Source organism: Trichosurus vulpecula, chromosome 1 (assembly GCF_011100635.1).
Source record: "Trichosurus vulpecula isolate mTriVul1 chromosome 1, mTriVul1.pri, whole genome shotgun sequence".
Classification (NCBI taxonomy): domain Eukaryota; kingdom Metazoa; phylum Chordata; class Mammalia; order Diprotodontia; family Phalangeridae; genus Trichosurus; species Trichosurus vulpecula.
Window position 1 is genome coordinate 402,960,716 of NC_050573.1, and position 17,333 is coordinate 402,978,048.

Genomic DNA, 17,333 nt, shown 5'->3' on the forward strand with positions numbered 1-17,333 from the left:
GGATAATTTGTAGATAATCAACAGAGGGAAGACCCTTTTAACTTCATCATTAACAGGAATTGGGAAAGGCTGCTTGAGGAAGATGGGATTTTAGCTGGGACTTGAAGGAAACCAGGACTTAGAGATGAGGAAGCAGGGAGTTTTAGGCATGGGCGACAAGCCAGTGAAAATGCTGGGTGTTGGACTATGCAGTGTCTTGTTTGCAGTGCATCAGGAAGGCCAGTTTAAGGAAGAGTATAAGGTGTGAGAAGATAGGAAAGGGGAGAAGCAGGTTGTAAAAGGCTTTAAAAGCCAAACAGAGGATTTCAGATTTCAGGAAGGAATTTACTGAGTAGGGGGCATCATGACGTGGTCAGATCCCCATTTTAGGAAGATCAGTTTGACAGCTGTGCAATGAGAGAGAAGGAGGGAGAAAGAAAGGAAGGACAATAGTTTGATTTGCTTCAATTGAACAGAGCATTTATTAAGTGCCTTTTGTATATGAGGCATTATGCTATATAATGGGGATAGAAACACAACACTAAAAGCAGTCCTTTCCCTCCATGACCTTATATTTTACTAGGGGGAAAATATACACAGATAAGTAAATACTAAGCATATACAGGACAAAGTAAACACAAATAATTTGTTGGGATATTAAGAAGTCACTGACAAAGGGGAATGAAAGGAAAAAGGATGAAGAAAAGAAAGGGTAGAACCACTGAGGAACAAAAATGTTAGAGGGACCCTTTAGGGAATAGGTTAGGAAGAGGCAAGAAGACAAAATCCGGGACCATCCTGCCCAACACAATCGACTGGTCAATTTTCTGACAGTGGAGTAGCTGTGACTCTTTGGGTACAATCTGTGTGATTATCAGTTCTTGGAGCATCGATTTGCCCTCCCGCCTCCGTTTAATGTTTCCTCTGGCTGACTTTGCTTTCCATGTTGAAGTGCAGTGGGCCTCCAGTGTAAGCTATTTATTTACATGTTGAAATGTAAGCATTCAATGTGAACTCTTAAGAGCCTGCACCTCTTAGAAAAGGCCTGACTTAGGCAGTGGTGCAATGGAGTATTCGGCCTGTCTGCAGGACAGATTGAAGAGAGGCCATTTAAAGAGAATAGAGTTCCTCTTGGGGAGACAGCCGTGTATCTGGGCAACATTAGTCAGCTGTGTGAAAGATGAAATTAATGGCAGAGGGGAGCATCCAGGACAATAATATTCAAATGGATGGGTGCCATAAAACATTTTAAATGGGTGAAAGGCACTCTTTGAAATACTGAGGTCAAAATGTTAGGAACATTACTGGCTCGGTTTTCCCCGGAACCTCAGTCACTTCTTGGCCGCTAATAATTTTGAGAAAACTACAACTTGGTGCTAAATGACAGCCATACAGCTAAATGACAATGTGTCTCTCAGCTAATTTTCCGAGGTCTATATATACTGTATTTGAACCATGGGCAGTTAGCTGCCTTGCAAAAATGTTCATTAGCAATCACATATTGCAGCATGTGTCTGCCTAATGAACTCGATCTGGTACCCTGGGATCACTCAGGCAAGTTATGCTAGTGCTTCTTGCTTCTAGGGGACAACTGATGATGTTGGGAGACTCTCATGCCCTATGTGTTACATGTCAGGAGTATAATGAATGTCTTGTCTTACACCGTGATCATACCTTTATTTATGAGACTTACTAAGGCTTATTGCTCTTTTGCATTGTTCAATTTGCAAAGATTCATGGGAATTAGCATGAGCTGATCCAGATCCAAACCCAGATGTCCCCCTCCCACTTCAGGGACCCTCTTCCTGATTTAGCCACTAATAATTCCAGATGATTTTCTTTGTCTGGATTCATCTATTTGAAGGAGGAATGGAATAAGTATCTACTATATGGCAGGCATTGTGCTAAGCACTCTCCAAATATCTCATTTCATCCTCACAGCAACCCTGGGAGGCGGGTTCTATTATCATCACCCCATTTTACAGATGAGGACACTGAGGTACCCAGAGATTAAGTGACTTGCTCAGGGTCACACAACTAGGAAACACCTAAGGAAGAATTGGAAGTCTTCTTGACTCTGAGTCTGGTATTCTTTCTCTGCACCAACCTGTCTCTGATTGTACTGTTTTGTGAGGACACTCGTCTACCTACCTTCAGGGAGGCTGACTGGACATATTAAAGGTCATTTTTCTCTATATTCTTTCCCTTGGTGACCTCTCCACTCCAATGGATTCAACAATATCCTTCATGTGGATAACTCCTATTGTCTTCTCTCTTCTGTGCTCTGGTCCCACATCTCTTTCTGTTTACCGAATTCCCAAGTGCCATCACAAGTTCAACATGTATCAGCGTGAGCTGCTCATATCCCAACCACGCCCCTCCCACCCAAGTCACCTTTGGCAAAATTTGCTCCTCATCCCGACCTCTCTGTTTCTACAATGGTCTGCTTCTTCCTCATTAAACTTTTACCTATTCTTGAGTACAGATGAGGTTTCAGATTGTCTCTGTCTAAGATGAGGGTCTGTGAACTCTGTGATCCAGTGACACTGGTCTCCTTTCTGTTCCCTGAATCTCCTGACTTTCAAGCATTTTCACTGTCTGTCTCCTATACCTGGAATGAACCCCTTCTTCATCTCTTCCTCCTTACTTTCCTGGCATCCTTTAAGTCTTAGCTAAAATCTCACCTTCTACAGGGAAGCTTTTCTTGGTCTCCCTTAAGGCTGGGGCTTTCCCTCTGAGATTGCCTTCAATTTACTCTGCATGTATGTTGTATGTAGGTACTTGTTTTCATGTTATCTCTTCCATTGGAATGTGAGTTCCTTGAAGGCAGAGTCTGGTTTTGTGTTTCTTTGTATTCTTTACACTAAACACAGTGCCTAACACAGCAAGTGCTTAAATAAATGCTTATTGATTTATGAACCTAGGCACTTCAGAGATTATCAAGCAACAGGTGGCTTTGTAACAAAAGTCCTTTTCTTTTCCTCCTTCCCCTGAGCACCTTCACATACATTGAAATAGACTAGTGGAGTCTCCCAATTGGAAAGTCCTCTGATGCTCTGAGGAATCAAAATGACCAAATAACTGTTCTAAGCCAGTGACCAGAGCCCCTGACCCTGGGCATAGCACATGCCACATTTCAAGGATAGGCTGAAGTAGTGTCCTAGGGTCCTTCCAGAGAACTTCACTAAAAGTGCTGTCCAGCTTCAACATGAATACACTAGGCAACTGTAAAGGCAATCAACGAATGGGAAGATCCTCCCCGTCCATTTGAGTGGGCTTCAGGGATGAACGCCTGTCTGAGTATTTGACCATCTCTCATTCTCCAAGTTAGGGACATCCTGAACCCTAGCAGTGTTTTGTGCCTCAGCCCCTGACATTGTCTCATTTTCTCCCCACTCCTTTCCCCTGCCACCATGGCAAGGACAAAGCAGGCAGTCAGGCTCAACTTGGGCTGGGTTGAAATGCACTCTTGGCTTATTTGGCCTTCTGTTGCTTCTAGCCACATTAACGGAAAAATTCTCATTTGAGTCAGTAGACTCTTGAGCAACAGTTTGTTCTTCTGCTATCTGAGATTCCCCTTCTTGCCGTGGTGTAGGAGTGCCCCCATTTCTTTCATTTAATCTCAATCTTTCATATACTAGCCAGTAGGCTGATAACACTATCCACCTTTGCCTAGATAGTGATGCTCCTGACTGAATTCTAACCTCTTGTAAACATCTTTCCGAATCCCTGGGATCTCCTCTCTGTAGCCTTGGTTCCCAGTTTTCACAGAGTCCAGCTGTTTTAGCCCATTCCTTTGCTAGGGAGGAATAAAATGGATCCTCCCCACCCTGGGACATTCATCTCTTCCTCTGAAGTTCTTCTGCTTCTAAATAGAGATCTTATACCTAGCGATCCCATCCACCTCGGCACCAGATATATTATTAAGGCAGAATTCATGACTTCAAAGATAACCATGAATATGCCTGAATGGTCCAGAATTGCAGGATATAAGGAATTCTCTAAGTACAAGGCAGAGGAGTTAAAGCATTTATTGAAACTCAAAAGTTCAAAAAACCCATGGACCAGTGTCCCCAGTTCGACATCCTGGCAAGAACCTTCCAAAACCAGTATGCCCATCTCACAACAGTGACTAGGAGGCCACAGAAAAACATTATGGCAGCAAGCCAAGCCATACTGGTGCTTCCACCCCTGCCCCCAATGCCAGGGCCCTCTACCAAGAACACCACCCACTGGCCTTGAGCCCCTGCTCAGCACTCTCCAGTCTCCACGAGGGTCAGTCCTGCATTTTTGTAGCTCCTGACGCCGTTGCCGCTGCTTCCGCTGCTTCCACCACAATCTCCAAGCTGTGTTCCAGCTAGCTGACTGCTTCCTCTCTCCTTCAGCTCTCAACTGCTCTCACCAACTGCCTCTTAGCTCTGCTCCAACTGTTCAGCAAGCTCCTCCCACCACAGGCTTCCATTGGCTCCAGTCCTAGTCACTCTCCCCAGGACCCTGAGAGCCCTGCCCCCGAAGCCCACTCAACTGAGTGGGGAAGATCTTCCCATTCACTGATTGCCTTTACAGCAACCTCAGTGAAATTATGACCAGCAAACTGATGGAATCCATTTGCTAGTTCATATAGTCCTGCCTTGTGCCCAAGGAACATGGAAGAGTGCCAAGAATATTGACTCTGCAGTCAGAGAATCTGGGTACAGAGCTTGCCTCTGATATCACTAACTGTGTGACATTAGGTAAGTCATTTAACCTCCTCAGACTTCAGTTTTCTCATCTGTAAAATGAGAGTTGGACTAGATAGTCTCTTGTAATTCTACATCCATGATGCTATAAAGAGGGGCTTGTGCTGTTATGATGCTTTGTAGCCTCTAGGATGTTAGGAGGAGGGGCTGGACCTAGTGGTTTACCAGCAGCCCCTTTTCAAGGTACTTGTCATCATCATCTGCAGCTTAATTGGGGGCCTACAGTCTCACTGTAGCCAAGTGTTGGAACAATTCAGCTAGCAGCTGTTGTGGGAGTTAAAGACCAACACAAGCCCAACAACAAGAATACTGCCAGTACAAGTTCTTTTGATCTGTTTTACTAAGGAAAGCAATGTTAAGGGGTTAACAATCTTATTTCAATCCAACATACAAATATCACTCACCTACTTCAGGGGAAAAAACTAGCACCCTGAACTTCAGAGCTAATACAAACAAATTACAAACACACATTATAAACAGACCAAATATAATTCATAGTTACCAAGAGACCAGTAACATCTGGGTTGAGGAGCCAGGAGGCTCCTCCAGGACTGAGCGCCTCAAGCAAATGGCTTTGCTATCTCTTTTTATACAGTCCTTGGACGTCCTCAAACATCATCTGAGCCACCAGAACTTAGGCACCTACTATTGGCTCTGGTCTTAGTAACTCCCCTTAGAGCTCCAAGGGCTTCATGCCCACATCACCTAGTAATTAGGGGTTTGGGACTGGGGTTTAGCACCTAATTAGACTCAATCAAAGAGACTTAATAATTCTAAAACAGTAAAAAGTCCCGACTTAATTGATACTACACCAAGTGAGCTCTAGGGATATAAGAGCAGCCCATGCTCAGTGACACTATTTATTAATCACTTCATCATTTCTGTTAATGGTGCTGTTATTGTCTCATTCTCTTAGGTCTGAAATCTCAGCATCATCTTTGACTCCTCCTGCAGGTCCTTCATTTTTGAAGAGGACCATAGCATCAGGAAAATGATGACATGACTTGCAGTTAACTTTGATTTGAGTGAGGGAAGGCTGTGCAAGGTCACTAGCCTCACTTTCTGCTCCAGAGCCATCTGGTCCAGATATTCATCAGGATGACTGGAGATGATCTAGGATGCAATGGGAGACTCTGGCCCTTGCAAGCTCAGGCCTTTTCAGGTACTCACATAGAGTGAGGTAATGCCCATTCTATGAATAGGCCTCTTTAAGAAGTGAATCCCTGCATCATCAATCAAACCCCACGGCCAAGTATACATAATAAACACATACATATTATATACACTTATATTTGTATTCAGTAATTTATTTGTGAAAATTGAATAATTGGAGAATTTTTACGTCAATAACTAGGGAAATATGGATATCAGAACTGCTCTATGATTATGGGTCAAATGTAATATACCTGTCCTTAGACAGAAGATGAGAATTTTGTTACTAAATGTTTATTAAGCAGATCTTATGTGCCAGCCACTATCTAAGCATTGAGAATTTTAAAAAAAGAGGCAAAAGAGTCCCTTCCCTCAAGTGTCTTACTTTCTAATGGGGGAGACAGCATTGAGGGTTAGCACTCATTTGTGGAGAGGATACAGCATTAAAACTCAGAAAAATAAGAAAGAAATGAAAGAACAGATTTTGGAATGGTATTAAAGAGAGACCATAACTCTCCTTCTGTACTGTCATTCATAGCTGGGCAACTGAAATCCCATTTTCTCCACCAAATATTTGACTTAGAGTTATTTCTTTCCTCAATTCTCATGGTAATTACTACCTACACAATTAATTTGATGACCAATTCAATTCAACCAGGCAACTAATTATTAAAAGATACTGTGTGCAGGGCACTCTCACTGATATATGGTTTAAGCATAACATGGTCCCTGCCCTCATGGAACTTAGAGTCTAGTAAAGGCTATCCCATGTAGGTAGAGTGCAGTGGAACGAGAGCCCTGAGTCTATTGTCAAAGGATCTGGATTTCATTCCCAATTCTGCTATTAACTACTTGTATAGTCTGAAGCAAATCACTTAATCTCTTTATGTTTCCTCATTCCTTAAATGAAAAGCTTCTAGATTTTAGTACACAATAATATCTTGTCACTGTCACTAGTATCTATAGAGCATATAAATGGTTCCTGTAACATTTCTTCAGTTATTATCTTGAATGCCATTTAAATCTTGTATTGCTTTTTACTTAACTTTTCATGTGCTTATAGCTTGTCTATCCAACTGGATTATAATTTCCATGTTAACAGGGACTATGACACTCCTTTGTACCCTTTGCATCAGTGGTGTCAAACTCAAATAGATATGGAGACCCCCAAAACATACATAAGGATCCCTGTGGACTAATATTGACTTAGAAAACTGCATATTAAAATTATCAATGAATGCTTTATTATATTTTTATTTATTTTGTTAAATATTTCTTAAATACAGTTTACTTAAGTTTGGCTATACTTTCTACATGCCACCCAGACAGTGTTCGACACCTCTACTCTACACAGCCTAGCAGGTGCTCAAACACTATTTGTTTGATTTATTAAATGATTGTTATATGGTTGGTTTATTTTTAGCCAACTTAAATGCCTGTTGGTGATGCAAAAATGAAATTATCTGTATTTGCAATAAAGATAATAAGCCAAAGAATTTGAAGATACTTACTTGTAAGACTTTGATTCCAATTTGAAAACTTGGGTTTAAATGAGTTAGAAGGAAAAATGTGTTCTTGTTCAGTGGCACTTTACTGTTTGTGACCCCATTTGGCATTTTCTTGGCAGAGATACTGGAATGGTTTGCTATTTCCTTCTCCAGATCATTTTATAGATGAGAAAACTGAGGAAAATAGGGTTAAGTGACTTGCCCAGGGTCATACAGCTATTAAGTGTCTGAGGTCAGATCTGAACTCAGGAAGATGAGTCTTCCTGACTGTTTGCCTGGCACTCTATCCACTGAGCCACTGAGCAGCCCCAAGAAAGAAAACTACGGGTGAACAAATTCGTACTTGGGGCTAGGTTTCATTTATCCTGTTTATCTGAAGTCAGAGTATTCTTGTCTTAGTCATCTCTTCCCCCTTCGCAAAGGTCCCACTTCCCACTAAACTATAAATTCTTTGAAGACAGGTATACTTTTGTGTCCTTTCTTCCTCTCCCTCTCCAAATTACCCTCAAATTGTGTCACTGACACAAGAGGTATCATTTTTCAGATGAGGAAAGTGATTTATTCAAGATCATATCATTGCCTAGTGGTCATACAGAGCTCAGTCTTTTTTTTTGTCATTTCACCGTTATCTCTACTAATATTTCTTTGCATCTTGTCAAGGTTTATTGACCCATTCAGAGAGAAAGACATGACTATTTGCAAAGGGGACTGTTTCACCATATAGGCCATAATGTACTGTGTTAGTCATAGTATATTAGCTCCCAACCCATCTATTTGTATAAACCTTGAATGCAAATTATAATTGGTGTTATTTTTCAGTGTACGTTTATTCCTTTCACAGCATATTTTACTTTTCAAATATACCTACTTTTAGACGTATGGCCTACATTTAGGGGCGGCCTATATTTTGAACAATACAATAGGTCTTATAAGCTATTTGCAGAAACCAGTACATTTGAAAACTCAATGCAGATCTTCAGAATTGAAGCTATTAAAAGATTCTTACATTTTATTGAGTTTAAAAAAAGAGTTCAAATGTAGCTGACTTATTTTGGTTAATAATAGTCATAACTGTTAAAATAATAACAATAACTATACCTTATGCTTATAGAGCCCTTTATACTTTCAAAGCACAGAATGGTATTTTAGGATTGAATTAAAGTGTTTAAGATTAATTTCATTTAAAAATTTCCTTTTCATGCAATGTGAATTATTAACGATATTTTCAAGCTCCAGACCAAAGTTTTCAAACTGTATGGGTAAGTGCTATCTGACAATCTGCAAATGGGCCAAGCTGTTTACACACTGGTTTGTTTAATTTTGGGGAACAGGGAAGATTTTGTGGATTTAGTCTTAGTACTAAAGTCATGTGGCTTTACTAAAGGGTGACCTTTAAGGGTTATAGCTCACATATCATACGTTGTCCTGTCTGTTTAAAGATGACTGATGCTATTGTTTCCTGTATATTTAAGTGTTTGTTTCATCAGGTGCCCTGTAAAAATAGCTAACATTTTTTATAGTGCTTTAAGGTTTGCAAAACACTTTACAAATATTTATCTCATTGTATCCTAATAACAACCATAGGAGATAGGGGTTATTATTATCCCCATTTTATAGATCAGGAAGCTGAGGCAATAGGTTCAGTGACTTGCCCATGGTCACACAGTAAATGGCTGAGGCAGTATTTGAACTGAGGTTTTCCTGACTTCAGGCGCAGCCTTCTATCCACTGCATCAACTGGCTGCCTTTCTACATGTCTGGTCTCTGTTGAATTTCATTCCTTCATTCCTTCATTCCACAGACATTTATTAGAGTGCCAAGCAGTATACACAACACTTTTTAGGTGCTGGGAGAGGCACAGAGTTTGGAAAAGACACAGCTCCTATCATCATGGAGTAAGGAGTGATTTCATTTTTTTAAAACCAGTTTTTCAATTCTTTATTACTCCCCTATTTATTTTGAACCCCATCGGCACTCTCATAGCTAGCACAACCCAATAAAAATGCAAAAGTGGCAGAATAAGTAAAATGAAGTACATCTTGAGCAAGCTGAAACCCTGGTCATCAGCCTATGGGAGCCCCTTTCCCCTCACAGAGGGACTGAGAAATGATACAGGCACAATTGCCTTGACTGAGAGTATGATATGAAATAGCTGCCATTTTGTTCAGCTGTGAGAGGAACTGGTCAACTATGGGCCCAAAGCTATGCTAACCTACAGGACCAAAGTGAAATGCGGTGAGGAGGATTCATCTAACCAGAGGGCTCAATGCTAGATGACTGAAAATCCTGCTGGCCTGCCCCCACCCCCATCAACCTGGGCCCTCCAGTCTCGGGAAACCCACCAGCCACGTCTAATGGTGCAAGGGACATGAGGGAAGGTTTTGCTTGCCAACCCCAGCCTTGGCCACTCTAGCACATGCAGCCAGGCAGCGAGGGTTTTTTGTGTTGTTTTGTCTTCTTGTTGTTATTTGTTCAGGGAAGGAAACAACTTGGTGTTCCCTGTTGAATGAACAAACGCTAAAATGTTCAATGAAGAGTGAGTCAGCCTGTTGGGCCCCTAACTAACATCCTGAAAGCTGACTGTTCCCTCTTGGATGACACCAGAGCATTAGCAGCACCTTCTCCAGCTGGGACAGCTGCCTCATTAGCATGGTAACAGTTACAAACACGGGACACACCCTGCACCCAATACAGTGACAGCTCAGGGACAAGGATTTCCACATATTTAGCATAACTGCAGAAAGCTTTACTCACTAAAAATGTACAATAAATATTTGATTCAGGGAACTGTCATCCCTTTTTCTTCACTGAAAGCATTACTATAAGGAAGAAGTATTACAATATTTTAACAAAAATAACTCCTTACATACTGTGTTGGATTAGAATGCTATCTGTCCTCCATAGATTATCTAGTTTTTAGAAACAAAAAAAAAACACACCTCCGATTAAATATATCTCATGTTTACAATCTTTATTCATGCATACATATTTTATATATTTCTGCATTATTTTATTTTTTAATTTAATTAATTAATATAACACTTACCTAACCATTTAATTATTTATTTAATTTTTCAATTTATTATTTTTGTTATTTACTTTTGTTCTATTTTATATTTATATACATGATTTATTTAGTTTATTTATATATAATATTTATATATTAAATAATAAAATTATTATTTGTTTTTATTTATTTGAAAATTGTTTAATAGTCATTATATTATATTGATATCATATTTTATACATTATTATGTATGCATAAAAGATTTCTTAATCTTTTGGAGAGCAAGTCTCTTTATTTCATGGCTCATTACACAAATTTAAAACATATCATTTATATCTTCTTCAATATGACTCTCCCAGGAAATTCCTTTTATACCCGTTTACTTTCATAAGAATAAAATCTTGTCCTGTGTTGGTATCTTGTTTTATTCCTATACACACTCCACGGAAAACAGGGATTTTCTTTTAAAAATTAGCTGTTTCTCCTGTTAATTCAGTATCTTGATATTTACAGCAAGTCTTTCAGTTGTGGGGGGGGGAGAAACTGTTCTGACTGAAGCATCAAATAATTAGCAGTGGAAAATGACAGGACCGGAGTCCATCCTTAGAAAACACAAAACATTTTCAGCAGAAAGAGACATTTAACAAATAAAACAAAGCATTTGAAAAAAGTCCATTGGAAGCAGGTGTTGGAGGGCACTTGAGGCCCTGGCCACAGAATGTATTAAGAAAAGGCCCGATTTAGAATGTTTGTTCTGTCCAGAAATATTCAGCCCCAGGGTATATGAATGGTAGATAGTCTACAGTAGGTTTTCCTGTTATGTACATTGGGAATGACTGCTGCAAAGCGCCTAACGGGAAAAGCTTTCATTTAAGTTAGGTCTTTTACTTGGCAGCAGATTTCATATGTGAAGTCTGAGCACTTGGTGTTTCCTCCAAAATCTTTTGTCAAGCTCTTTCCATCTTTAATTGTTGCAAAGCAAGCTTTCTCAATCTTTGCCACGCAGTCACGCATCCCCATGTGCTGCAGCATCAACACAGCACTCAAAAGCAGGGCAGTGGGATTGGCTATGTCCTTACCAACAATGTCTTGGGCTGTTCCGTGAATGGATTCAAAGATTTGTGATTCCCTTGGTGCCAATGTTTTCAGTTGGTGCAATACCAAGATTCCCTATCAGGCCGGCACATTAATCACTTAGGATGTCTCCGTACAAGTTTGGCATCACAAGAACATCAGACTGAGACAGATCTTGGTACCATATTCAAATCCACTATATCACAGTACATCTCATTAAATTTAATATCTTTGCAGTTTTTTGCAATTTCTCTGCACTTTTGGAGAAAAAGCCCATCTAACTTTGGCATGCTGCTTGTGCACAGTATATACATTGCTATTTGTCACCACCACCTCACTTGGCATACTCAAAGGCAAGTTTGGCAACATGTTTGCCTGCTTCTTCAGGGATGAGTTTGATAGTCTGTATAACACCATCAACAATCACACTCGGTCCCGCTGTATTGGCCTTTGGTGTTCTCCCAAATTGTGACAATATTTACATCTGTGTAAGGGGTTTCCTAGCCTTTGACGGAGACACATGAATGCACATTTATATGAAGGTCAAAAGTTTTATGAAGCAATAGATTCAAAACAGGATGTTCAGCTGCTATTGATGTCTTTGAGGGGCCTCTCAGTCCCATCTTGTTTTTGTCCATGGATTCTTTGGCTTCAGGAAGAATCATCTACTTTTCTCCAAGTCCTTTAATGGCAGAGGCATTTCTTCTCACTGAATGGGTGCTTTGTCAGCATCAAAAATCTTCATAACAGAAGCTGGGATTTCTAGTCCAATACTATCTGCTGGGATTAAGGTTTTGGGTTGCTGAAGGCCCCCATTAGCCGAAGTACCTTTTGGATCCACTTGGGACCATCCATCACATAGGCTCCTCAGGCCCAGGCTACAGCTACACACAGACTCCTTTGGGCTGCTGCCTAGGCCCTGCCCCTGTCTCTCCCAGACTGATTCTTTTGTGAAGGCAAACTAGGCCCTTTTTTGCCTCATTTCTTACCTAGCCTTAATCACTAAATGAGGCATTGCCTGAGACAAATTGAGACCTGTTTAAAGACCTTAGCTTAAAAAGGTCGAGGTCTCCCACTGCATCCTGGGCCGTCTCCAGTCATTCTGACCCATTTCTTGTCACTGGACCCAGATGGCTCCGGAGGAAAGAGTGAGGCTGGTGACTTCACACATCTCTGCCTCACAAGCAAATTGGATTTAAGTAAGTCAAGACAACACCCTTCTGATGTCATTGGTCCTCTTCCAGAATGAAGAAACAACAACAACAATCCTAACACACAATAATGCATGTCAAGTGAATTCAAGATTTGCAGAAATAAATGGTATATGAAGCTTGAAGCGAATTAGGAAGTTTGGGATGTTAGAGCAGTAAGAGACCTTAGAGGTCATTTAGCTTAACTGCCTCATTTCACAGATGGGAACACTAAAGGTCAAGCAGGGAAGCCACTGGCCTCAGGTCACGCAAGTAGGATCCAAGTAGGGTCCAGGCATGGACAAGAACACAAGAACATAGGAGGTAAAGAGAGAGGGGAGGAGGGATTTTATGCTTGGAGGGCCACAGGAACAAAAGCCCTTGGGGCAAAAGGGAGGCTGGAGTGTCTTTGCTTTCACTTTTTGTGGAACTCATTGCTTTCTTTATCTGTTTGGGTTTTTTGTGTGTGGAGGCAATCAGGGTTAAGTGACTTGCCCAGGGTCACACAGCTAGTGAGTAAGGCTGGATTTGAACTCAGGTCCTCCTAACTCCAGGGCTGGTACACTACCCACTGTGCCTCTTAGCTGCCCCTCATGGCTTTCTTCAATTCAGGACTGGATATATACAGATTTTGCTGAAAGTAAATTATTTAATATATTTTTTTCTTTATTGCATTTTCAACATGCATCTGAGGCCCGGACAAAACAAACTGGCTTAATTTGGAGAAACTCATGCCTCTTCCCAACCCAAGCTGTTTGAGTTCAATCAAATGGCTAGATTTTTTGAACTTCATCCTTTCAATCTATCTTCCCCGCTCTTGCCATCCCCCTCCCAATGCTACTGAAGTATCTGGTCATGTTGATAAGTAGTCCGTTAACTTGAAATAATACACAGCATGGGAAGAAAGTATCCTTCCTTATCACAAATACAATTAAGACCAAACTTGTAGTCAATTCAAATTCTTGAACATAAAAATAGATACATTCAACAAGTGCTTCAAAGATCAACTTCACAGATCAACCTGGTAATTAGTCACTTGCCCACTCTCTGGGCTGAGTAAATATCTGGGCCGGGCAAATTAAAAGGAATATATTTGTTTCCAATGTCACTTGCTTTACCATCTGGATTACTCAGGAAGGGAGGACAGACTGGAAAAGAATTTTTTCCCAGATTCGTGAGGATTTTTTTGAGGGGGGAATTTTGTTTATAAGACTGGAATAGACTATCTTGTCTTTTTAGGTGGTGGAACATATTTTGTCCAAGCACAGACTGGAACCCAAGCTTGAGATGGTACCAAGGCATCACAGAGGGAAGTGGAGACTTGATGTCTCTCTGGCGAGTTTCCAGTACTTGGATGAACCAATGAATATCCAGATGGTGAAGTGGACTTTTTGACTTGAATCAGTTTTGATCTGTCTGTCTCCATGGATTAAATTAACCAGATAACTGTCAAATCTCCATTTTAGGCTTATATATAGATGCATACTCTAAAAGAATGGGAAAAAAAACCCAAGCAAAATGAATCCATCATATTTTTTTTAATATGCCAGAAATCATATGCACTTTGATGGACTAAGATCATGGCCCCTAAATTCTTCCATTTGGGTTGTAATATTTCATGGGAAATGTGGTTATTTGGGTTCCCTGTGGCTTCTTCAACCCCAAACAAATCACACTTGTATGCCTTGCACCTTAGATGAGAGCTTTCCCGAGTCTGATCCTTCCACGATAACTAGCTTATTAAGAGCAATTATTTCTTCAGGTTGAAATGGTGTGCCAGTTCTTGAGACTGTGCAGTGGTAACCTGTCTTGGGGAGAGCTTATGCTCTAGTTCTCACATAAAGATGTTTGTCATTTTTCTTATTTTCAACAGATACAGATGACTGGCAGATATTTCATCAGAGACCTTGTCAGTCAAGAGCTGCACTTGTATCTTTGGGTACAGAAATTCCCTTCACTGAATGGGCATTATAAACGTCCAAATTCTACAAAGAACACTCCTTTCAATTCAAGGATTCCCTTTACCTCATCTGTACGTTGCAGGGCCTTGTACAAGAGTATACATCTCCATGTTCTAAACAAACCAAGTACTTTATATTCTTTTTTAGGCTAGTTCTTTTTAGAAATTACTTAGGACAATTATATATATATATATGTATATATATATACACATATATAAATATATATGTGTGTGTAATATATATATACACACACACACACGTACATACACATGTATAAATATATGTGTATATGTAGATATATCAATCATATATAGTACACATATTATATAAAGCATAACTATAAGTCACCTTCAAGTGAAATACAAGCTGCATACAAGTTGGTGTTCTGCCTTGGTAGAAAGAGTTGCCAAATCAGGAATTCCTTACTTCATCATTACAGCCAACATTTATATAAGTGCTGTAAGGTTTGCAAAGTGCTTTATGGGTATTATCTCTTTCAATCCTTACAAAAACTCTGTAAAATACAGAAGAAAGGACAGGAGGGAATAAGAATTTATTCAATTCCTTCTATGTGCCAGGTACTACACAAAGCACTTTATAAATATTTTCTGATTTCATCTTCACAACAGCCCCAAGAAGTAGTTGCTGTTATTATCCCCATTTAACAATGGAGGAAACTGAGGCAAAAAGAGGTTAAGTGATTTTGCCCAAGATCATACAGCTGGTAAATGTCTAAAGCTAGATTTTAATCCAGAACTGTTGGATACCAGGCCCAATGTTCCATCTCATGGGCCACCTAGATAGGTGTTATTTTATTATCTCCATTTTACAGATGAGGCTGAGGGAGGTCAAAGAATCATGGATCTAGATTCCCTTAAGCTCTTCACCTCTCTCCCCGAATTAAAAATATAGATTTGGAGCTGATGGTCCAATAGCCTTGTTTTACATATGACGAAACTGAGAGTAGGAGAGGTTAAAATGGTTTGCCCTAGCCCACGTGGGTAGCAAGTGGCAATGACCTCAGTTCTTCTGACTTGAAACCCTTTTCACACCAAGTGGATACACCTAGTTTATCACCCTAACTCTCCAAATCACAGATAATTAAGCAGTAGAGTCAGGCTAGAACCCAGGTTGTCTGATTCCAATCCAAACCAATCCAAATCTAATAAACATTTATTAAGTGTCAACTATGTGCCAGGCACATTGGGGATACAATTATCAAAAAGAAAGATGGTCCTTGCTCTCAAGGAACTTACAGTCTAATGGGGGAGACGGCACAGGAAAGCAGGAAAGAAAGGAGGCAGGAAAGCATGGGGTTGGGAGGAGGGGCTGCTAGAGGGGAATCTTGTTCTGTGCAGTTGAAATCAGGCAGAGCAGCAGATACAAAGCGCAGTGAGCCAAAAAGCTCAGTTTCTGCCCTCTATAAAGGAAGGCATTGGGAGGAGTTTGGTATTTACTCTACTCTCCAGCCCTCCAACCAGAGGAGAGAAGAGGCCCAGGGAGGTGGTGTCAGACAAGGCTTCAGTTAGCTGCCTAGTGATCCCAAACCAGTGTTGTTTCTACCATCCCAGGCTTACTTATTATTTGTGACCCTGTGTTAATCCAAATGGTAATGTTCTCAAGTCTGAAATCAATATTAACTTTTCTTATAGGAGCATCAATTTAGAGCTGGACAGAACTTGTGTGTGTGTGTGTGTGTGTGTGTGTGTGTGTGTGTGTGTGTGATGGACCCCTTCTCAGATTGTTTTTAAATGCATAAAATACATAAGATTACAACGTAACCCAATTTTACTGAAATAACTGTCTGTCTCTCTGTATATATTATATTATATTATTATGTTATATATGTATATATATTTAAGTTAATGGTTAATGGACCCAAAGTTAAGCATCCCTCATCTAGTCCAACCTCATAAAATTACAGGGGTTGAAACTGAGCCCCACATGCTTTGTCCAAGATAACAGAAGTAAGTAACAGAGCTGGGTGGGATTTGAACCTACAGTCATTGAAGCCTAAATCTAGTGCTCTTCCCCCTACAGGGTGCTACCCACTATAAGGGGAAGCAAGCCTGAGGCACTGTAGAGGGGTGCTCCAGGAAGGATCAAGAGAAGTAGGCTTGAACCCTTAGTCCCTGAATGACCTTGAGCACATCACTTAAGAGGGATCATTCATTCCTCACAGGTATCTGAGGAAAAAGAGCTTTGGAAGCCTGTAAAGTGTTTCATAAATGTGATTATTTTTATTATGAGTATTGAATAAAAAGATTGTTGTATGGCAATTGGGGTGCAGGGTAGCTGGTTTAAAAGACCATTGTCTGGCTCTCCTGCTGCTCATGAATATTTAGCTTGCTGTAGTAGAGAGAGTTGTGCCCTAGAAGTCAGAACTCCAGGGTTTCATTCTTGTGTGTGTGTGTGTGTGTGTGTGTGTGTGTGTGTGATCAATAACTAGCTGTGTGAGCCTGTGGAGTCATTTAATATCATTGGCCCTTAGTTGGAAGGAGCAATAATTAAAGTTAGCATTTAAATTTTGCAAAGTGCTTTACATAAGTTGATCCTCAGAGCAACACTGTGAGTTAGATGCTATTGTTATCATCCCCATTTCAGAGATGAGAAAGCCGAGGTATACAGACATTAAGTAAGTTGCCCAGGTTCACCCAGTAAGTATTTGAGGTATTTCAAACTCAGATCTTCTTGACCCCAAGTCCAATGCTCTATACTTAGCC

General features: G+C 40.4%; 1 pseudogene; it reads right to left on the reverse strand.

Moving 5' to 3' along the window:
• Positions 1 to 11,255: 11,255 nt before the first annotated feature.
• On the reverse strand, positions 11,256 to 12,314 carry LOC118839082 (annotated as a pseudogene).
• Positions 12,315 to 17,333: the final 5,019 nt, after the last annotated feature.